We start from the raw sequence: 24043 nt of genomic DNA, 5'->3' as shown, positions 1-24043 counted from the left end.
GTATATATCAAGGCAGCAGCATCCAACTCAAATGCTGAAACATAATCAGTCAGCAGAATATTTTTTTAAGGTTAAAAATATTCCCTTTCTTGAAAACGGACACTAAACCCTTAGGCAATGTAAGCACCACGGTTTTACTATAAAATACATTTCAAAAGAATGGCTGAAAGACTTAGGAGCACAAGAGATGAAAAAGAAGAAGTAAACAAGCCTTATTCCACCATTAAATGATAAATTAAAAGCAGTATTTTGCTGTTCTGCCTCATTTTTTAATTTTTTCACAGGGCTCTAGATATGGTGGTGTGAGCTCTCATGAAAAAGCACCTTTTACTGAAGGTTTACAATTTGACATAGCCATCATCTGTCCCAGATAACACACAGCCAGGTAAAAACCTCATTCCAAACCTAAATTTTCATTAAGTTTTCAGAAAAAGCACCACAGGCTTGACATTACAGGCAGAGCCACAAATGCCCCTCACACATGCCCTTTAAAAATTTGAGTAATTTCAGAATGCAGGCTTTCAGATTTTTAAGAATAATAGAGGAGATACTGGATGTGCTGTTGTTGCTATCAGATAAAAAGCTAAATCTTAATCCTCCCTGCTATCTTGCCTCGGTGCAGATTACGCCGCAGCCTATCTCTGCAAAATGCTGGAACAAACACCAGCCAGCCACTTGCCTGGGAAAATGGAGATTTACAGAGTGAGAGGCAAATGGGGCTGGCTTTATAGTCTCTTGCTCATTAATTTGTTTACTAATTAATACACAATTTGGTTTTGGTCCTACTGTAAATCTGTAAGAGAAGTACCAATGAAAACATCTGGAGCTGTAAATCCATTCCTACATTTTTGTAGGCAGACATGATGTGGGTGACACCCAAAGGCACTCCCAGCCCCCAGCAGCTGAGAGGACCTGAGAGTTTCCTGCCCATCGCAGCCGCTCTGTGGCCCACCATGGCTCATCTGCTTCCTTCTGGAAACAGCCACACCTGCAGGGAGCACTGTGAGCGCTGCTGGGAGTGCCAAGGTTACAATGGGAATCAGTTAGAGCCAACGCCCTGCCCATTGAAAAGTGTTGGAACGGGATAATCTTTAAGATCCCTTCCAAACCAATCCACGATTCTATGACATTTTGTTCACAAAGTGTTCTTTTGCCTTTACTTCCCCCAGAATAAATCATGGAAATGCAGACTGGTTTGGGTTGGAAGGGCTCTCAAAGCCCATCCTGTTCCACCCCCTGCCAGGGGCAGGGACACCTTCCACTAGCCCAGCTTGCTCCAAGCCCCGTCCAACTTGGCCTTGAACATTTCAGTGATGGGGCAGCCACAGCTTCTCTGGACAAATCAGCAACATTAAATCACCAGAACAATGAGAGGTGAAAAAGACAACTGTGGACAAAATAAAAAGTAAAGTTCTATTAACACTAAACACACTTTCCCTTTTGGGTTTACACTCCTGCTCCTGTAACTGTTTCCAGATGGTTCGGCAGCTGTCTGAGCAGCAAGCTGGGAACGGCCTGCACCTCCTCAGCACCAAGGGGCAGAATCCTGCACAGAAACAAGATTTGTGGTTTTGATAAGCTCAAAACAAAGGTAAAGACACACTGAGATGAGCAGGAAGTAAAATTTAAAATGCATTCAGAAAATAAGCCTCTGGCAGCTGAAGAGTTAAGCACAACCTTCTCCCTTTTAACACAGCCTTCTGTAGTAGCTAATGAAGGTAATGAAATATGACATGTAGTTTGGCCCCTGACCACAGCGAGCACCTCCCTCCCCTCTGCCGGCGAACAAAGCCAGACCAGATGGAGCTGCTGCGGCCGGGCCAATGGCTGTGCCACGGAGCCGGGCAGCGGGCACGGCACGGGCAGCGCTGCCAACAGCCAGAGCCGCCCCGCAGCGCCAGCGAGACCTGCACTGCCTGCCAGCCTCCTCCACACCCAATTCCCTAACACCCTGCTCCTTCTGTGCAAGTAATCAACGTGCAATTCTAGTGGAAGGTGTCCCTGCCCTGGCTGGGGGTGGAACAAGAAGGGCTTTTAAGTTCCTCTCCAACCCAAATCAATCTGTGATTCCATGAATATGGGTTTTATGTGCCCAAGTAGTTAATCTACTGCTAGTCTAAGTATAATTTAGCAAAATAGCACTACCAGTAAAAAGGAGAAGACAGGGTACTGCTTGGGCAGGGACAGGCTTCACCTCCCAAATGATCACCCTCGTACCTCAGGGAAGTGACCCACCACAAACATGGCACTCAGCATTTCATCAGCGCAGAGCCAGGGATAGAAAAGGCATTTTTAAACACTTTTAAAAGAAGAAGTTATAAATTCACAAAGTTCTTTCCAAAGGTCCTCACGCTGGCTATCAGGCAACAGATTTAACCCTGCATACTCTGGGCTGATGCAGCTGTCAGGAAATAACTTTGAGCAGGTACCAGGTAAAAATGTGTGCCAGACACCTCATCATCTAAAGATTGGGAAGCTCAGTCACAGCTGCTGGTTAATAGCGAATACATGGATAATGATCCCTGCTGGACCAGTGACATCAGCTCCTTCTCTCCCTTGGCTAAGCAACAGCTGCACCAGGGATGTGTCGCTCTTCAGGGTTGAGGTCACCCATCCATCCATCTCCCTGAGCACCCAGCAGGGTTTGGGGGCACAGAGGGGTGCAGGCAGGGTGGGCTGCTGTCCCCACTGAGACACCCAGCTCCTTGGGAAGTCTGATTTCAGCAGCCCCTGCTCGGTCACAGGAGAGGACCATGTGGCACAGGATGGCCAAGGCCACAGACAAACAGCTCCTTGGGGAGGGGCAGGCAGTGCCCTGACCCATCTGAGCCGCTCCCTGAGAGGGCTCATCTGTGCCCACATGGAGCCCTGAGCACTGCTCAAACAGCTGCACCCAGCTCCACTGGCAACAGACACCACCTAGGTGGCACCTGCGCCCTGCCACCACCCCTCTGCCAAAGGGCCGGCACCCCAACTGCTCAAACTGCCAGAGACCTGAGACAGCAAAACTCCAAACACAGAGTCAGCCTAGGAAACAAAAGTGTCTGGGGATCATGAAACCTATAGACACAGGAGATGAACAGAAAGTGTTATCCAGCCCCACAGCTGATGGGCCAAGCCAGCTGAATCAGCCACCTTCCCAGCGTCCACACTGGGACATCCTCCATGGTAACCACTGCCTTTTAAGGCTGTCCCCTCCAAGAATTATGCATAGTGTTTATGTAAAAAAAAAAAAAAAAAAAAAAAAAAACCCACAAAACTATATATAAAACCTTTAAGTTGCAAAATCAAGAAAATACCATCATTAAATTTACCTATTCACCCTTAATTTGTCCCTGTGTTACATATGCACTATTACATGTGCCTGAATTGTATGCTAATTTGCTATCATTGGCCAGGAGCCTGACCCCATTTAATGAGCACAGCAGGGTGTGCTATGGGGTGCTGCTGAATCACCAACCAAGTTCTCTGTTGGTTGCAGACATGCAGCCTTGTTCCAACCAAATTCAGGTACAAAACTCCTGCACAGGACCCTAACCATGGCAGCCCTGCTGCCTGTGTGCAAAAAGGGCTTAAAAGCAGTTTATTTTGGCTTTATACGATATGATAACAGTATTTCACAAGGAAGTGTTGAGGGTATTTTCCCAACTAAGTCCAATGCCACTCAACGGGTGATGAATTGAGAAGGAAAGAATAAATTTTGGAGCCTGTGTGTTGTTCAGCTTGTCTACATGACTAATGCAGAGGCAGGAGCAGGGAGGAAGGAGAAGGTGGGATGTTCCCACCATCAACACCTGTGTTCCCTGTGCCCACATCAGCCAAGGCCTCCCCAGGAGGAGCCCCACAAACCAATGGCATTTCAGGCTGGGTCAGACACATCCACTCAGGGAGGGCAAGTCAGGGTTTTGTGCAAAGTTGAGCACTTCCAAAAATTTTCACTTCATTGCTTGATTTTGAAACCTTATTGACTTATGGGCACACAAAGCTTTGAACAGTAACATGTGTGAAATCAGCCCTGCAAAGGAGTTTCCTGGGCCAAGGGTGGTGCCACTGCCAGGCTCCACTCACACGGCAGCTGCCCGTGGTCCAAGGCAGGAGCCAGCAGAGCCAAAAGCAGGGCCAGGCTGGGAGCCAGGAGGGATCTGCTCCCTCCCAGGCCCAGGGCTCGGCAGCAAGGGGAGGCAGGGCCCTGGGAAATTGATAGCCTGTTCCAGGCATTATTTATCATTCCCAGCACAGACACTGACATGTGCCTTTTGAAAGGGGATACTGTACCTTTAACCTTGACTCTGAGTGTGTTGGTAATTTGGGATGCAAGCCCAGGTTCAAGCGGGGTGACCTTTTGGGGGGAGGGGAGGGACTGCATTTATTTATGAGGCAGTTGGAAATTTTTGACATCACATGCTAGTCCCATTATTCACATGTTACATGACACGAGATTGGCCCTTTTAATGCAACAACATTACATCAAAAAATTTGATTTTCTGCTCTGACAGCAGGCTTGTCCTCTGCAGCTCCCCAAAATGTAATCTGTAAGGGTTAAAGGCCACAGGAAAGTGATTTAAAAATTGCACAGAACGTGGAAGAACAGGTCCTGGACCCTGAGCGAGAGCAGGGATGCTCAGGGGCTGGAAAGAAAGTCTGGTAAGTGCAGAAGCCCAGCTGTACCCGAGTGAGGGGAGGCCCCTGGTGTGACCCTGGGATGTGGTACCTGGGGGCCTCAGCCCAGCCTGGAGGGTCCCAGCATCACTCCAGCCCCCAAGGCTGCCCTGTGGGGAAATCCCACCTTTCCTCACTCTGTCTCCCCTTTCCAGAAATCCAGCCTGGGCAGTATTATGGATACACACACAACACAGCCACCCTCCCAAACAGCAGGAAAAGCCTTTGCAGCACAGAACACCATGAACACATTTAGAAGAAAAAAATGGAGTTCCCATCATTAAAAAGAAAAACCCACAAACAAAACCCAACAAACATCTATTAGGTTATGTTTTAATTTTTTAGGTTTATTACACTGATAATTTAATTTGGTAATAATTGTGTTTTCTATGCACAAACTTCAAAACTTCCCTTCCAGGGCTGTGCTATATATACACTGAAGTGTTTGCTAATCCAACTCTGGAAGAATGTGCCCACGCTGTGCAAAAAGCTCAAGCTCAAAACTACACTCCCATTTTCATAGAATTTAAAGTATCAGCTAATGCACTTAAAGTTAATGAAATATATTTCACAATAATGCATCACAAAGCACATATATTAAATTACTCATCAGATAATTCCACAGAGAGAAGAGTTTATATGTTTAATTTTTCTAAATATCCTTGGTTGAGGGCAGGCAAAGAAGGAATCTTGATTTATATCTGGAAAAGCTTTGCTAAGATTGCTGTAATTTCTTTTCAGAAATATCACATGATGGTGATGATGAGGCTTATACTAAAATAACATGTAAATAAGACAGGCTAATTTTATCAATATTTTTATCAATTTAAACACAGTGTTTTCTACTGTGTTCATGCAATGAGAGCAACAAAACCCAAAAACACCCAGGTTGGATGGACGGGGTTTGGAGCACCCTGGGATCGTGGAAGGTGTCCCCAGCCATGGCAGGGAGTGGAACAGGATGAGCTGTAAGGTCCCTTCCAAAACCATTCCATGATTCTGTGATATTAAGAACAAATACCTGTCTCTTACAGACCCAAAGTTTGTTCTACTCTTGCAGCAGAATTTCAGGTGCATTATTCACTTCAAAGGAATCAAATCAAGGGCAGGATGGGCCATCCCCAGCCGAGCCAACAGGAGGGGAAGGTGAAGTGGGCCAGAGCAGGCAGACCTATGAGCCAAAGGTCAAACACCTCCAGGAAAACCCTCCTCCAGGAGCGGGAGGAAGAGGCTCCTAAGGCAGAATTACATTTTTACAGATTTATACGGGTTTTGAAGCCAAGTCCCAAGACTGGCAGAACACAGAGGGGGAATTATTTTCTTCTTATTAAAAGAATGAAAAGACCCACCATTGATTTTGTCCTTCATGACCACACAAAAACCTTCCCAAGCACAGCAAGGATGACGGTCTGGATTATCACAACGCCGTAAATCAAAGTGAATGTATTTATTAGGTCGCCTCTCTTTGTTGCACATGTGTGTGCTGTTTGTTGGCCTATACTGTTATTATTTTAATTTATGGTTTGCTTTTTCCACTCTTTCCTCTCCCTCACAAGACTGGAGCCTGTCTACAAGTTCTCTTCATGCCAGTTAAAATCAGCATAATGAAATGTCACGGCCAGATCCCATCGCTGTGCAAGGATGGCCCAGGGACGTGGCCCTGAGTCCGGCGAGCTCCGCCGTGCAGGGCCGGCTAACGAAGCCCACAGCCCTCCCCAGCTGCTTGGCAGGTCTGCCTGTAATTAACTGCGGTAAGTTTAAGCAATTTGCAAATCCCACCTCACGTCCCCTCCTGTGACAAGCCCGATCTCTCTCCGAGTGAGCCGTGGTGCCAGGGAGCTGTGCCGGGCAAGGGGAGCTGGGCTCAGCGCCACCTGCCACCCCCAGCTGGGGCAGCCAGGACAGCCCCACTGTGGGATTCACCAGGCACACAGACACTTCCAGGCATGCAAACTCACACCTGGGTGCCCGGAAAGCATGGGATTCCCCCCAAAAACACCCACTTCAGGATTCTTATCTAAACTTCTGGGGTGATTTGTTTTAATCTTTTCTTGCAAACCATGAAATTTTAGGCTCTTTTCCAAGAGTCTCTGGAGAACTGCAGGAGTGGACAGAGCAGAGACCAAGTCAGCTTCCAGCTGTTGGAGCCATGGCAGCGCAGCTCAAGGGCTGGACGGGAAGAAGACCCTGTTCCTTCCCACTTAAGAGACCTAAAGACTCTGGAAGTATAATATCCAGAGGAGTCAGAGAATCATAAAATCATTAAGGTTAGAAAATACCTCTGAGATAATCAAGTTCAACCCTCAGCCCAGCAGCACCACCACCATGTTTAGCACCAACCCGTATCACAAGTGCCACATCTACACAGTTTTTGAACACTTGCAGGGATGGGGACTCCAGCACTGCCAGGGTTGGATAGCCCCTTCCATGAAGAAATTTTCTCCAGTACCAAACCTAAACCTCCCCTAGTGTAACCTGAGGCTGTTTCCTCTTGCCCTGTCACTCGCAACCTGGGCAATCCACAGAGCTGTAAGAACAAAGTGCAGGAGTTCCTGTCTGCCAAGGCTTCACTCAACCTTTTTAATTAGAAGCTGGAGATTGTACCAGTGTGACCTTAGGGTGTCAGTCCATGTGAGCTGAAGGACTTGATCCATCCCAGCCCTCCACCCACACTGAGGACAAGCTGAGAGTAAGAACCGACCGGGTGTGAATAAAAAGCATCTTTGAGGAGGAGAGAATTTTCAAGACATCCGAGTGAACACCAAACTGAAAGAGCAGCACAAAGCAGTGCAGGACGCTTCATCCCCAGTATTACTGAAGTTCCTCTGTAGGTGGTTGTGCCTTTGGTGTTCTGTGGGCTCGTCTCAGGGCTGGAGCTCCTCCCCTGCCCTCCCGTCCCAGGCTCGCTCCCAGAGCCACTAATCCACTCGGATGCTCCACGGCAGAGCCTCGAGTTTTCACGGATTTATGCCCTGCGCTGCTCCCAGCTCCATCTGTTTCACGGTTATTGTTCTCACCGACTCTACTTCATCATTTAAATTATTAACAGCAGAATTACACCAACTGAGAGCTGGAATGGGCAGCTTTAACATACAAAGGCTTGTGTGTAACATGTCAGTACACAGCCGGGGAACAGAGAAACTGGAGGAAATTCAGATATAGGGGTCATTGCTTCATCTCACTGCTGATCAGGGGGAAGTTAGGATGAGAATACCAGTGAAAAAAGCTGGAAAAGCTGCTTTAGGTGGTCACCCACAGATTGACACTCATGTACCTTCACTCAGTGAGTGGCCTGGAGCTGCCCAACAGAGGACACATCACCTTCATTACTGCCCGGACCCTCCAGGGCTGGGCAGGTGGCCCCAACAGCTTGGAACAGCACAAACCTCAGACTGAGAGGAGCATGGCTTCCTCCACCAACTATGACAATGCTTGCAAAGCACACACCTTGTACAACCACAAGCAGCAAAGATGTAAATTACACACTGGTGTAAATCAAACCCCCAGAGAGAAAACAACAGTGACTCCAGAAAGTGAGTGGAGAAAAGCAGGACAGGAGCAGCAAGAACTTTGTGGGTTCCAGCTCACTGAGGTCTTCTCCTTAGGAAGACAAAATAACTTCCTACCTGTTACACCCCTACTGCTGTCACTAACTATTCAAAAAAGAAAAATCTAGTGTCATAACTGTATGAAGTCTCAGTAAAGCACAAAATCCCAAGCAAAATCACTTCTCTCCTTTAACTGCATTTTTCCAAACACAGCACATGGGAAAGGGTGATGGTGAAAAGCCACTTCTGTTCCAAACCCTCCAAGCCCCACCTGCTGCCCCTCAACTACCTCAAGCAGTTCCTCCTGGCCACCAGACACCGCATTCAGGGGCGACTCCACATTGATCCCAGACTTAACAATATCCATTAATAACAGACCAGACAGTGCCCATGTTCAGCCCAGCCATATGGTTTGAATCCAGGGAATTTGCTTTTCCCATGCACTGCATTACATATTTATACCAAAATAAGAGCTTTCGCCCCCTTCCCACTTCTGGGGTAATTGGCAGATGGAGCTGATTCCAAAAAGGATAATCAATGCACTCAAAGTGCCTCAACCCATGCTGCTCTGCCCCAGCTTCAAATGCTTTATTACACAAGGGTCTGTGGACATTTTTTTAAAATTAAAGTTCCTGCAGCTTTTCATGGGAGATTTTCTTCTAAAAAACTCCAGCCTGCTGCAGCAAGTCTCCCTGCAATCAAGTCAAAAACCCAACACAGCTTTCACAGTATTAATAATGAAAGTCTTATGTGCACAAATAAGTTCCTTTCAAGTAAAAATCATGTGTATTTTTGTTACATCATATACCCAAACCTACAATATTCCACTGGACACCCCAGCAGGAGCTGCAGCTGCACACAGTTCAAGGTGGTTTCACAGCCACCAGGTAAGTGACACCTGAGCACACAGCCTACATTTCAGACAGTGACAGTGAAAACAATACCAGGAAAAAATCATAACTGCCTGGGGAAGGAGACAAAGCAGGAGCTTGAGGGGGACTTAGTATCAAGATCTGCCAGGACGTGCTCTCTCACTAGAACAAGGCTCAAGAAATCTTAAGTCCCAGCTGCCCTCAGCCCCACCACACAGGTCTCCCAATGCCTCCTCAACACAGGGACCACAAAGCAGCACTTCAGCACTCCAAACACAATGGACAGGCTGGCTGAGAACAGCAAACTCCAGCAGAACCTTCCCTTCTCGGGTTACTTACACTGCACAAGGGCATTTCATCAGAGACACTTGGAATTAAAGTTATCCTGTGACTCCTACAAGTGCAGAGAAGCTCAACCAGCAAACCAGAGCAAGAAAACTCAATGTACCTCAACTCCTCTCAGAGCAGCTCCTTCTCTCCTTCTCCTAGGACTCCTCAGAGCTCTCACCTGCTCTACCCTTACATATATCCTCTCCCTCCTGCCCACAGGACACCTGTGCTCCCACTCCTGAGCAGGACTGGGTACCGATGCCGCCAACGAGCCACAGCTGATGCTCATATGGTCACACATAGGGACCAGGTGTAGCCCGTTACCCTCACTCTTGAAGCAGCCCTTTGCAATTAAAAAAACCCTAAAAGAATCAGCAACAAACCCAGAGGAATCCTTACAGCCCTGAGTCCAAAATAAGCTCCTTTATCAATAGGCTCCCACAGCAGAAGTGCACCAGAGAGGCCTTAAACAGGATTCTTTCAGAAAAGAAGACTTCCCTTTCCTCATTATTCATAATTAGACACCTGACCCCAATGACCAACCCTCCCCACTCAGATCTAGCAGGGATGGGCTCTGGCTGCCTCATGGAGCTGCAGCTGGGCACAGCATTCTTCCTCCTAAGGCAGAACAGGTCCTGATGACACTTCCCCTTGGGAAGAGCTGGCTCTGCTTCTTGGAATAAATCAACCCCCAGACATGATGCTGCAAAAAGGGTCACAGAGCCAAGGTTAGAAGTCATGTCTGCAGATCATACAGTCCAACCCACCTGCTCCAGCAAGGCCACACAGAGCAGGAGTCCAGGACCATGTCCAGATGAAAATCTCCAAGGATGGAGACTACACAATCACTGTGAGCAGCCTGTGCCAGAGTCTGACTGCCCTCACAGTGAAAAAGGCTTCTCTGGTGTTGAAATGGAGCTTCCTGGGTTTCAGGCTTCTGCTTCCCATTTGAGGGCTCACCAAGAAGACAGGACAGGTGTAGCAGCAGATCTCCCCTCCATGGCCTGAGCTCTCCCTTAGCAGCAGCTCCCAGGCTGGGTTACATTTAGTACTACCTGGGGAGAGCTGAAGATGAAAAATTCATTTTTGTCAGCCAGACCTGCTAAGGGCTACAGAAGCTGTTTGGTACAGGCAGGATTTTATTCAAACAAGCATCGCCACACAACCCTTCCCCAGGCAGGTGGTTATTGTATGGAAAATGTGCTGGCGATGTTGGTAGGCAGCCACACAAGCACTGGCTGGGTGTGAGGGCTTCACACATGGCAAGAATTCACCATGAGAAGCATTTTGAAGTTTATCTGTGTATTGTTCCCTTTTAGATCAATTTTTTCCCAACAACACCTATAACCAGAGGGGTGATAAGCAGTCAAGACACATTAATCCAGCTAATGTTCCCTATACTCCCCATGACTGTGAGTTCACAACAAAAACTGTGCCTGAGTTGCAGAGGGGAGGTGACCTCAGCCATGCCCCTTCTGCCACGGCCACGTTGCCCAGCCACGTCCCCCTGGCACATTTCCCAGCCACACTGCCACGCTGCCACGGGGGCCCTGCTGCCACGGGGGCCCTGCTGCCACGGCCACCTCCCTGCTGCCTCACGGGCTCTCCCAGCCCAGGATCACCACAGAAAGCATTAGACATGCTCTGCAAACCCTTTGCCCAGCTGCTCATTAGGACTGCATTAGTCTGTAAACTCGAGCGCAGAACGCCTAGTTCAAGTTGCTCTTTCTTGATGTACTTGAAAGGTCCTGGGAATTTATGGCAGGATAATGCGGAGCACAGCACCTATTTATGAGTTGATCATTTGTACAAAACCCCTCTCAAAGCACCGAAGGTTACCATTCGACCAAGAGCTGCACTTAGCTGCTCAGAGGGCAAGAAAGCCAAGTATATGAAAGTTAAAAGCATTAATAAAAGTGTGACTTATAAATTACTTCATCTTTGTCACCCTTTTTGAAATGGGGTGAGAGAGGCCAGGGTAAATTTATTTTTTAAGTGCTTTCTGAGACCTGCAAGGGTCAGCCCTGAAATGCTGTACTCTATAAATCATTCCATGTGTATCTGAGAGATGCGAGTGCATCATAACATTAACAAATATTGATTTATTTATCATTTGCAACTGTTTATCGCTAAACAGCCGCCTTTATACTCTTGGTAGGGAGAAGAAACTTTAATCCCTGAGCATGCAGAAGAGAAGCTGCCTTGGCTGCAGGAGGAAAGAGCAGCCCCCATTACCCCGTCACCCGACTGCCGGCTCAGTGGACGTGTTACTGTGGGATTATGAAACCAGTCATTTCACAAAATGACTGAAATTTCCAGGCGTTCCAGGGAACCGCTCGTGTTGCTGCTGAGAGCCAAGCGAAACCTCGCATTAGGGGCTTGGCTGAGTCACAGCACAGAGAGGCAAAGCAGAGCCAAGGATGGACAGGGCCAAGGACGGACAGGGCCAAGGATGGACAGGGCCAAGGATGGACAGGGCCATGGATGGGCAGAGCCAAGGATGGACAGCACCAAGGATGGACAGGGCCAAGGACAGCCGTTCCTCCCTGCTGGAGCAACCTCCCCTCCTGGCACAGCTCCAGCCAGCTGTGCCATGCCATGCAGCCCTTCCCACTGCCACCAGCACCCCTGGACCCAGGCTTCAATGACACAGGAGTGAGAATCAGCCCCTGGAGCCCTCCAGGCTGCCCAGCAGGCACTGAGCACCATCACTGTCACTGGTGTCCAGCCACTGCTCTACAGCAGGAGGCCGGAATTAGATGATATTTAAGGTCCACTCCAACCCAAACCATTCTGTGACTCTGTGACTCTATGAACTGACCTCACATCATCAACCCTGCCTGGTTCTAGACCTGACAAAACATGGAAGCATCAGCTGGTCTGTGTTCTCCTTCATTTAATATTATACAGTGGGTTTTAAATGCAAGGAAGATACCTGGAGCAACAGGAGAAGGTTGGGGAAAATTTCAATAAAAATCTCATTACCCTAATGAGGGAGACAAACTATCTGGCAAACCTCTTCCCAATGCTCTACATCATTACGTATTAGGTACAAACCAAACCCTTTTATTAAGCAACTACAATAAAAATAGGTTGTTTTCTCTCCCCTCCTTCTTTTCAACTCTCTGATTTTCTTTATTTTTGGAACTAGGCTCAATAACTTATTTCTCCACAGAGCCACCCACCAACAAACTTCACTAAGTGGAAACTTGCTGCATTATCTGTGTCCACACACCCTCACTCACCAAAGCTTCAGGGAGCTCCAAATGAAGTATTTGGTGATCTCCCTGAGAGAGGGTTGTACTTTGTTTGCATTTCTCCCTGTCTGTAATTAAACACTGGTAAATTTGCAAAATCCAGATGTTTTATAAGTCTGTTTTTCTTCTTCAGGCTTAGTTCCCAAACCATTCTTGTAATAAAGCAGCAAAATCAAGTGCTTTGGAACACAGAGCAAAATCTGGAGGTGCCACAAAGCACAAGGACATCAATTCCCCACCTGGCTGCTGTCTCCTGAGAGAGCATCCAGGGGCTTCTGAGCAGCAGAATTAAGACCTGGGTTAGATCTGAACAGCAACTCTAGATCATCTAGAGATGGTTTCCTCAAGTTCTATCTCGCTCTGCTTGAGGAAAACGGCAGCACGAAGCCACGGCTCCATGTCTGAGCTGGACCCCCAGCAAAGCTGGAATTACCATTTTCCTCGGAGGCCTGGGACTGTTGCTGGCACAGCAGGTTCTGGGAAGGGCTGTGGAGCTGGCCCCTGGGCAGGCAGAGCCCTGCTGGGCCGGGCAGGGTTTGGCACAGCCCCGGGGCCGTGCTCCGAGCATCGCCGCGGCACGAGAGGAAACTCAGCAAGCCCCACTCTTACCAATTACAGGGCGTCAATATTGACTATCTGAGGGATTTCCATGCTCAGGAAGCAAATTAGAAATTCGATACCTGAACTATTCCTAAATGCAGTTATCAACTTCAGAGTTTTATCTCATAAAACCAATTCAGCTTAGAGTTTAATTCTATTAAATTAGGGCTTAGAAATAAGATTTGCTCGGAGAATGAATGCATCATTAGTTTTAAAATGCAATATAGTGAAACCCAAAATGTGCGGCATTACAGTTTGAAGAATAAATGAGTAGAGGTGGCACCCAAATGTACTTCTCCCTAAATATATTTACCAGAAAAACCCACACGCTCATTAGGACAGTGTTTTGGTGTGGGAAACATCCACATTCCTTTGGGAATCATAATCCTCTTGTGTCTCCCCTTGGCACAAGTTTTTTCTTTGTTCTTAAAACCTTCTTATTTCAGCAGCTGACAGAGAAAAAAGAATCAGCATCCTCTTTCTTAATAAAAATGCCACAATGAGACCCTGTCGGGCCTGTGCCAGGCGTGTCAAAGGAGCAGGGACTAATACAGGAAACCTCAAGAACTCCCCGTTTTGTGCAAGTTACAGTACAGGGAAGAGTCACGTAGGGCTGGGTTTTAAATCAGGTTTCCAATAGATGAAAAGCACCCTTCCATGGGGTGCATGTAATCTCTGAATAGGGCCCTTAGTTTCCTGTGGTATTGTATTAGAAGGGATGTTTGATGCAATAACGTGGGGATAGAATATGCTCAAAGAGGGGGCGGGGGCCCAGCCCCGCGTTCCGAAGCCGGCGGCTCTTTGATGGCCGAGCCAGCCCAGCCATACCTGCAGCACCAGCAGCAGCCTGGGGCTGGGGAAGGGCCACAGAAAGGCAAAGCCACGGCGAGGCACGCCAGGGCCTGAACAGAAAGGAGCCCTTTGGGTGAGCCGCGTTTGCCGCCGTTTCCTACTCAGGATGTGGCGGCTCTGACGATCCGATGAGAACAGCAGGTGCCTCTGCAGCCCGGCCGCACACTCAGCATCTTAAAAAGCTCCTTTTGCAAAAGGAAGCTACACTGTCCCCAAACAGGGTTGCATAGAGAGTCACAAACTGTGAGGTGCTGCCACAGCATCGCACAGTAATTGGCAGCCCATCGTCTCTCACACTGATAGGCTGGGTTAAAGCTTTAAAGATGTATTTTAATGTGTGTTAATTTCCTACTTTTACTTAAGTAGACTATAAGAGTTTTGTTCTTATTAGAAGTACAAAATTAAAACCAATTGAAATGATCTAATTATAATTTTTGGGAGCAGAAAAGTCATATGGAACAACCCAATTGACTCTATCAAGCCTAAAATACTCCCCAGTATGCATTTTAATGTGCCAATTCCCTTGAAAATGCATGCAGAGCTGTGGGAGAGCAAAGACTGGAATGATAAATGTGAGATATGTCCATGTCATTGTTGTGCAGCAGCTCTGGGGGTGCTGCCCACACCCTCACCCCGTCTTCAGTCAGAGCTTGATTTTACAGTCATTGAATTCTCATATTCAAAAGGGAGCCAGAGAAGCACAACATGGTCAGATGCTTGTGGTTTGCCATATGATCTTCCTCTTCCTTAATTTTTTATTCTATTTAGGTCAAAACAGTTCTTGTATTTTTCATGAATGCAAGCCTCAAACTTTCCCTTTTCTATTCCACCCTCAAAAGCAGAGGGGCCACCGCCCTGTGTGCCAGGCCACAACTACAAAATGTTGTAGTTTTGCTACAATTCACGTTTGCTTTTGGTTTTCATTGAGTAAAATGACTTTATCTGTTCCAAACAGTAAAGCAGAGCAGCTCAGCCAAGATGCTACAGGACTGCTGACATTTGGAATGCTATTTTCAGTCCTATTTTACATATGCTTTCAAAATGTATCCTATGAAAAATAAAAGTCAGACACAAGAGGGGCTGATTAGTGTCTCTGGCAAAGCAGATGACCTACTTCAGCCATAAAGGTGGGGAAAACTCATGGATATTGGCAGGGAAGGGAAGGGAAGGGAAGGGAGGAGTCAGTATCAAAACCTGTGCAAACGTCCAAGGAAGAAAAATCCAGCCTGGAATGGGGCACTGGAGGGAGGTGGTGCCAGCATGAGGCCATGGACACTATGGGCACAGCAAACTCCCTTCTTCCTGATCCTGGCAACAGACAAAAATCAGCTGGGAAACAAAATGGTTTGGTAAGTGTAACCCAAGAGTGAACATTACCTTGCACACCTTTTAACACTGAACTTCCCAAAAATTCAGCCTGCTCCCTCAGAAGGGGGAACAGAACCGCAACATTCTTCAAAATGGAAACAAATTTTTTGCAAAGAAAACCAGAATGAATCAAGGCACCACCTGAGAAATCAGATTAAAGGGAAAAATAAAATAAAAAGTTGTTAAAGTTATTAAAAATGCCTCTATTTGAGGCCAAAGCAGCACCTCTCAACTCCTCCCTGATACTTCCCATTCCATGTGGCTCTTTCTGCCTATAAACAAATTGTAAAAGATGGCAACAGCTAATTTAAAAAATAAAATGCAAAGTGTTGCAGCAGAGTCTAAATTGAGTCTGACAACCAAGGTCACATAACTTTTCACTTTTATTTAAAGGCATTGCCTTGATTACTGAAAAATATTGCAAGATATATAAACACAAATCTGAGGGGAGGCCAGCCCGCCTCCGAGGACTACAGCCACGGCTCCTTATTCTTTGCTTGAAAAGGAACAACAGGAATAATTTTTTAAATTGCCAAATGTTGTGTAATTATCAAATTGTAGAAAATTGTCAGAAATCATCGATATAATTTTTGGAATTATGTTTTCAGTGTAAGCAGTATGTCCTAACCTGTCCTGTTATACCCAAACAAATTTCAGTTATTTCTGGAAATCTTAAGAAATGTTTGCTGCTTTAATTCCTGTAAATGCAAAAGCTTTCATTATACCTTTGATTTCTTTTAATTGCATTTGTAGCGTTCTGGGCCGTTTCCTATGAGCTCTGAGCAGACTCTGGTGAGCAGAATCTGGTTCTGAGTCTGGGGAGGAGCAGGGAGGCTGCAGCACCCGGGGCTGGCTCTGAGGGACCCCAGCTCCCCTGGCAGCTCCCTGCTGCCCTGGGCCCAGCAGAGCCTTTGCAGGGGATCTCACTCACAGCTCAGTTTGAGAGAAAATACCCATGGATTCTGAGGAGAACCAGAGCCTGTTTGATGTTCTGCCTCTGTTGTCTCCAGGCAGATCTGAATGAAAGCTTGGAATTAAACTGTCTTTGAATATAATTTTCATTGCAAGTGATCTAAAATAAAACAACCTGGTTTCCACACCCAGGTTTCCAGAGCCAGCTGCCACATTCCCCTACATTCATACACAGGAATTCCTAAGTTATATTATTTTAAAATTAGCATATAACTTTGTCACAGATTTTTTTTAATTATTATTAATTAAAGGAAATAATCAGACATTTTCTTTTCCTTTGTAAAAATTCATTTCCAGGACCCAGAGGTTTCCCTGTCACTCCCCCACTGCAGTGCCCAAGCACCCTCAAATGTTCACTCCTGCTCTGGTCTGTGAGAAATTCCTGATGAAGTCATTTATATTGCCTTTAATTAGGAAACTACTGTAAGGTCACTGATATCAAGTGATTAGAAGCACACAGGTGGACTGCACCAGTTCCTCACTGGAGCCTCAAAAGTAAGGAGCTAGACCCCTTGGAGTGAGTTCAGAGGAGGCCACGGAGCTGCTGCAGGGCTGGAGCCCCTCTGCAGCCAGGCTGGCAGAGCTGGGGGTGCTCACCTGGGGAAGGGAAGGCTTTAGGCAGAGCTCAGAGCCCCTGCCAGGGCCTGAAGGGGCTCCAGGAGAGCTGCAGAGGGACTGGGGACAAGGGATGGAGGGACAGGACACAGGGAATGGCTCCCAGTGCCAGAGGGCAGGGCCGGGTGGGATATTGGGAATGGATTCCTGGCTGTTCGTGCTGCAGGAGGCTGTGGCTCCAAAACAGGGGATACTGGGAGTGTGGGGGGAAAGGGCAGAAGAACCAGCCCTTTCTTCATCCTTTATGGTCTACCTGGAATTTAGTTCACTGTAAATTTTATTTCAAAGACAAAAAACCTTGTGCCAAACTCACCTTGGCTAAATATCATTAACTGATTTCTAACAAAGATCTGATCCACTTTCACTTGCAAAACACTTTGTCACTGGTTTATATGCACCACTTCCAAAGAAAGGAGAGAGAAAGGAGAGATTTTTAGGTCAAATGATTAAGGAGAAAAGGGATTTAAACCAACAATTTTTTTTAAGTTCTAATTGTTTGCTTATTGACACCAATTTACATGGAGCCACTTAGTGAATAAAGGTTTTCACAGTACATGGCACTTCTTTATGTCAGTTTTTAGCCATCATGTCACAGCCTGGCTTGAAAAGAAGAAATGCTGAAAACTCGTAGGCCAGAAATGAACAGCCTATTAAGATCTGAAAAGCTGTCATCCCCGCTGAAAAGACTTGCGTCAGCCACTGAGGATATATTTTAAACCGCCTGTCCGCAAGAAAACTTTAATAATGCAGCCTTGCTCTAATGTCTTGTGAGAGGAGAGGCAATTTTACTTCTTCTATTAACCCAACGTGATTACAATGGCTTATTTCATGGAATATTAAGTTCAAATTCTGCTCCCTAGGAGGACAATAAAAAAAAAGAGTGTGCTTATGACATTGCCCGAAATAGCCACAAGGACCGCAACTCCTTGGTGCTTTTAATGCATCCAAGCCATAATCCACCTTAATTTGCTAATGGTTAAGTAAATTAGCAACAAAATAATAAACCACAAAAAGGTATCGACACAGGAGCAAAATGCTTTCCTCTCAAAAATATTAAAATAACAAATTAATGTTTTCCTAAGGATTGTCGTGGCCTTTCAGTCCTCTCCCTCCCCCTCCAGCCAGCTCAGAGAAAGCAGACTCCTTGTGTCGGGGGGGCTTTGGCCATGGGGTGATCAGGAGGGAAGGGGTTTGTGCCCACACCACAGCTGGGGTGGCTTTGTGCAAACAGAGCCATCAACAACCTGCCCCAAGAGCCCGGCACAAACACCCCAGAAATGGGGTCCCCGAGAGCGGGGTGCTCGGCTGGGGGCACAGTGCTGCTGCCATCCACTGCCTCCAGCTGGCCAGAACATGGGCACGCCTGTGCCGTGGGGCTCCCTGGGCCATGGGGCACCCCATGCCACCCAGCAGCACCCCTGTGCCGTGGGGCACCTCTGGGCCATGGGGCACCCCGGTGCTGTGGGGCAACCTCACATCACCCAGCAGCACCCCTGGGCCATGGGGTATCCCTGGGCCATGGGGCACCTCGTGCCACCCAGCAGCACCCCTGGGCCATGGGGTATCCCTGCACCACAGGGCCTACAGATGTGAGAGCATTGTCAGCACCCATCGCCACCTCCAGGAGGCTACTCTGAAAGTGCTGGCTTTAAACACCATTTGCAGGCTGCCCCCTTTTTGAGCACTTGTTTAGGCCTCATCCTGACCATAAAAACCAGCATTAGAAAGGTGAATTAAAGCTGCAAATGGCATTGCCACTGTCAGTAATGCCAGTGCTGGGGGCGCAGAGACTGAGACCAGCACAGCCCTGGCTGTGGCTCTGTCAGCCCTGGCACTGACTTGCAGTCCCATAGCTCAGGAGCTCTGCACTTGGCACTGGGGCTTGTTCCATGGGAGAAGGAAGGGGAGAAACAGCGCAAAACCCCAGCAGGAGAAACCTCAAATACACATTTTGGTTTCAAACAGATGTTGGATGCAGAAAAGGCCTCCCCATTCCCCCTTTCTGACATGGCCTTCCTACACCTTTTTTCCTTTTTTATTTTTCCAATGTTGAAATAAAAAGGAAATAAATTTTTCTTTTAAAAAATTAATGCATGCAAATATCCAGTGAAATTATAAATAGCCACCATTAATTTCTTTTTCCTAGTTCCACAATTCCAAAGCAAAAAGGGAAAAACTTAAATAAATACATTTAAATCTCCTGCTGTGTAATAGTAAAGAGACTCCATAAAACCAGAACAATATTTATTTTTCCTTTTCAGAGCAGCTCCCTGGTTTATTAGGCCCGTGCTCCCAGCGATCTGATAAGCAGGAGCGAGGCTAAATGGCAAATGGCAAACATCCCAAATCCCAACCTGATGTATTTCCACAGCCCTGACCTTCAGATAAAAATCACACAGAAATCTGCAAACCCACCAAATATGCAGCACCACACGCTTGTGCTCAGACACAACAGTCGGGCAAAAAAAAAGAACAGGGAGAAGGGCGTTGCTATTTCCAGCCCTGAGCCTTCCCCTCCCTTCAGATCTCAGGATCCTGCTCAGATCCCTGAGTTCGAGGGGACAGGGACACACCCCTCCAAACCCAAGGGTTCCTCACACCACCGAGGGCTCGGAACCGCCTGGCTGTGACCGTCAGGGAAACACCAGAGGGAACAAATAATCCCACTCCCACATTCTGTGCATATTTAGGAAAATACTTCAAACAGAAAAAAAAAATTTTTTTGCAGTGTGAAATTAGCTACAATTATGACAACTGCAAGAAAAAAATTATATGGGCAAAATTTGGGGCTGCTGGAAGAATTCTTTGATGTCTGGATTCCAATTTAACCCCGACTGAGTTCTGAGAATCAAATGAACAAAGTCTATCACACACCCCAAGTCTGCTTGTCGGTGCAAGGCATCATTCCCGCTCCATTCTTCCCAGGCACGCGTATTTCCAAGCCCCTTGCCGACATCTCCTCCCTCCGCACTGCGGACCGCCACTTGCCCAACACATTGGAGCCACAGCCCAACGGTGTATTTCTTTATCCTTTAAAACACAGGCATTAGTATCAATAAATATGGATAACAGTATTTCCCTGCACAGGCCGGGGCTCGGGCTGGGGCTGCGTGGGGAGCACAGAGAAATAGACCATATTTCATGTAAGTATTTTTAGGCAAAAGACTGTCACAAGCACTGTCCCTGTACCTTTACATCGCGGCTGGGGAGAGCAGGAGTTTATTAAATAAGACTATAGGTGAATAATAAGGCCCTGATAAATGCCCATGAATATTTGGCGTAGCAGAGCAGGGAGGTGCTGCTGTCGCTGGCTCCGGGAACGTCACCTCTATTTTATACCGGGGCGTCAGCGCGGAGCCTCTGCGAGCCACACGGATCCCAGGCTGAATAAATAACATAATCCCCACCATTGGGGTGCTTTGCATATATAAAAATCACTTTTTCTTCAGGTACTGAACCACTGCATCCTCTAAACCTGAACCGAGCTGCCGGATTTTTGAAGCAGTTGTAAAACATTAATAATATATCTGGGTTGTTTAAAGAATATTTCCAAATAACATGAAATATTCAGTCCATTCCCCCCCTCACCCCACCCTCAGTGCTACCACCACCGTAAAAAGATAAGATTTATCATGAAATGTTTGAGGGGTAATCAGCCATTTTTGGCCAATATATTTTAATATTTATATACCTGACATAGCTGAATATAAATGATACATCATGATTTTCCAAAGTGCATGGAATTGATACAATTAACGGAGGGATCCAATGGCTTTAGGGCACACAAGGTGCAAACAGTGTTACAGTCGGTTGCTGATTATTGTTATAAATCTCACAAACCATAAAGACATTAAGGTGCATTTTGTTTACCCCATTTGTTTTCAAATATTATGTACAACAATATTATTTATCATTAAAAGAGTTACACCTTCCCAGTGCATTTATTTCACGAGATACATTTATAGAACTATTTTAAAAATACAGCTGGCAAAATGCATGGCTGAAACAGGCAGGAAAATGGGATCATTTTCAATTTTTTCCCCAAAGGTGATGGTTTTTCATTCTAAAATCGAGAAGACATGTAAGCAGTAGCTATATCTGCAATGTCTCATTGGAAAAGCCGCTCAGACGAGGACGCTCCCGCGCAGCCCCGCAGCCGGCGCTGCCGCAGCTCCGCCGTCCCTCCCGGAGCCGCCGCTCCCGCGCACCGGCGGGGCCGGCGCCTCGCACCCCGAGCTGCAGCACCCAAACCAGGCGCTGGGCAGCTCACTCTGCCACTTCCCAGAGAAAAACACTGCCAAACACGCAGCCCTGGATCCTCCTAGGGGAGTCAGTACTTTTCCTGGCAAGAGCTACCTCCCTGCTCCGTGTAGATGCAGCAGAACTGAGCGAATATACTCACAAATACAAATTCCCCCAAATGTTCCCAAGTGGGTATAATGTCCCGGGATTGTTTCAATTATTCCCCTTTGGGCTGGCCGAGTTTGAAGTGCCGGTTTGAGCCCCCGAGAGTGAAACGTGAGCCGGGAGCGGGGCAGAGCCCCGGCAGCGCCGGGGTGTCCCCGGCAGCACAGGGACCCGAGCGCTGCAGCTGCTCATCAAATCAGGTTTATGTTCCTGAAATGAGTTCCTGCTGCTGAGCCTGAATTCACAGACAGTCGGGGGGAAAAAGAGATGCATACAGCCCCAAACAACCCCCCTGGAAGCACGTCCAGGGGACGGCTCTTTGTGCCCCAGTGGAGGCAGCTGGGGGGATTTGTTTTATACCGACGGAAACACGACGTGCCAGCTCCATGTGTGTTTCCTGTATAGAAAATCCCCCAAAAATACACGTTAGAAAGGCATTTTATTTGCTTTGCCAGAAGTAAATGAGTCCTTTCCCTTTCTCTTGCCTTCCTGCAGCACTGGCGAGGTTTCTCAGCGATATTTTGCCATCCAGGAGGTACAGCATCATTTACTGAACATGATCCTATTTCTTAAATTTATATTATTTCAGGTAAACCAATTGGAGAAATAAAGAAAGTCAAATTTTACCATTTGCTGCCCTTTTTCCAGCACCAACAAAATCCCAGCCCAGGGAGTTACCCAGAATTTGCCTTTCTCTTTAGGCCTGCTCAAAGGTTGCTTTCTAATGTACATAAAATAGAGAAACAGGGAGGAAATGTGGGAATGTACCGAACTGGCTGTTGACTTCAGGCACGGGAAGTGTTTTGTTGAGAATTCGCAGGTGCTAAAACCTCATCAATGAGTGGGAAATGGTGCTAAATACGAGCTCTGCGAACTTTATTTTTAATGATGACTTTAAAACCCGGGGATCAGCGAGGTGAATGTAAAAACTGTTAATCTTAAATTTCTACAAACCCGAGTGTCAGGGCAAGCATGTCTGGTGCATCAAGCATAACAAGATGAAAACGAGGAGGTGTGGGTGAGGAGGGGGTCCGAGACACTTGCTTTTCTTGAATCCCTCTGAATACATTTCACAATTCATCAGTTTTTGTCTTCCCTGCCACGAGTGAGGACAATCAGACCAGACACCCATTAGATTTTTCATGCAATTTTTTTTTTCTTGTTCATGACATGTTGGCAGGGAGGATGGCAATTCTGAAATCTTACCAAATGAGAAAAATGTCAGAAACTGAACTGACAGCTGGTGGTTACTATGGTGATAGGTGATATTGAAAAAAAAAATAAAATAAGACTCAGTTAATTCAAAAGGAATCAAGTTCAGTATTTTTAAGCCAGTTGATAGGGATGAAAACTTAATCCCGATACTGGGGGTGTTTTCCTGTTTAAGTTAAGAGCCAAAGAAACCATTTGCTTGATTAGATAATTAACTAGATACAGCTAAATATCCAATGAAAATTATAGTGAAGCAAAAAAAAAAAAAATAACATGGTTTTTAAAAAGGAAACAGCCATATTAGGAAAACAAATAAGCAGACTGGGGGAAATCTTGTGTGTGTGTGAGCAATCCAGAATTGTCCTCTCCACAATCACAATTACCGACACGGGTCTGGTTTTCTGCCATCGGTTTGAGGGAGAAAGAGTAGTTTCGCTCAGTGACAAAGACAAATCAGCTGGAAGGGAGGGAAAGCTGCTGACTGATGGCTTCAATCGAGGGAAGGCTGCGCAGGCAACTTCGACAGGAACCTGGATATCTCCATATTTGTGTTTATGTATTTTATGGGCTTTTTAAAAATTCCCAAGGGAGCTATTTCTGGGGCCCGAATACCGCGAGATCTGGTGTTCTCCTGGCATTCCCATTGAGGAAGTGAAATACTAAAATACCATGAGAACATCAGATCTCCTGTTATTTCGGCTGCATTAATGGTTCCCTCAGGTATTAACAAAGCCCCTGAAAAACAAACACAAATATTTGAGGCAGAAACAGAAGTGCTGGAATATCTACCCCGCCACCCCCCCAGCAACCCAAAGCACCCACACAAAAACCACCTCATTTTTGTGATCTCACACTTCGAGGAACAAATTGTACAGCCATACACGTATAAAATTAATATTATATGGAAATTATTTGGCCACCACCTATGTCTTTGTGGCAGGAATTGAGTTTGTTCCCCAACAGCCCAGAGGAGGATGATCTCCATATAAATGCAGGTGGGGTTTAGGGATATTGTTATAGAACACAACGTTTGAATGCAAAAGTCTTCAAACAATTTGAGTTGTGCCTGTGCTCCCTCGGGCGGGGATGGCAGAGATGAAGTGGGATGGGATGGGATGGGATGGGATGCGATGGGATGGGATGGGATGCGATGGGATGCGATGGGATGGGATGGGATGGGATGGGATGCGATGGGATGGGATGGGATGGGATGGGATGGGATGGGATGGGATGGGATGCGATGCGATGGGATGGGATGGGATGCGATGGGATGCGATGGGATGGGATGGGATGGGATGGGATGGGATGGGATGCGATGGGATGGGATGGGATGGGATGGGATGGGATGGGA

Source organism: Ammospiza caudacuta, chromosome 13 (genome assembly GCF_027887145.1).
Source record: "Ammospiza caudacuta isolate bAmmCau1 chromosome 13, bAmmCau1.pri, whole genome shotgun sequence".
In the NCBI taxonomy this organism is placed as follows: domain Eukaryota; kingdom Metazoa; phylum Chordata; class Aves; order Passeriformes; family Passerellidae; genus Ammospiza; species Ammospiza caudacuta.
The sequence above is the reverse complement of the archived record's forward strand: the minus strand, read 5'-3'. Positions refer to the sequence as shown.